Source organism: Quercus suber, unplaced genomic scaffold (assembly GCF_002906115.3).
Source record: "Quercus suber isolate HL8 unplaced genomic scaffold, Cork oak 2.0 scaffold_115, whole genome shotgun sequence".
Classification (NCBI taxonomy): Eukaryota; Viridiplantae; Streptophyta; class Magnoliopsida; order Fagales; family Fagaceae; genus Quercus; species Quercus suber.
Window position 1 is genome coordinate 202,598 of NW_027069580.1, and position 391 is coordinate 202,988.

Here is a 391-nt window from a genome sequence, read left to right on the forward strand (position 1 = left end):
CTTCTGCCTTCATTGGAACACATCAACTATATCATATTGTGTTTAATAAGGAAAAAAATAGTAAAATCCAAAAGAAATAGTATTGTTAAGATTTGTCTAAAACTCATGTACATAGTATTCTAGATATTCAAAAAAAGAAAATCAAGTTGTTGAAAAAATAGCATAATTCAAAATCTAAAACTAAAAATCCAATTATTGTTCATGTACACAGTATTAAAGAAGGTATTCAAAAATCAAGAACCAATTAATTTTTTTTTCCTCACAACAGTTAGCATAAAGCTAGGTACTAATGGAATTTAAAAATAACTCAATTCTTTGAATTTCCTCACTCCTAAAATACCAAAAAATTTCTCATAAGCTAAATAATCCCCAAAGTTATTCGTCAACCAAA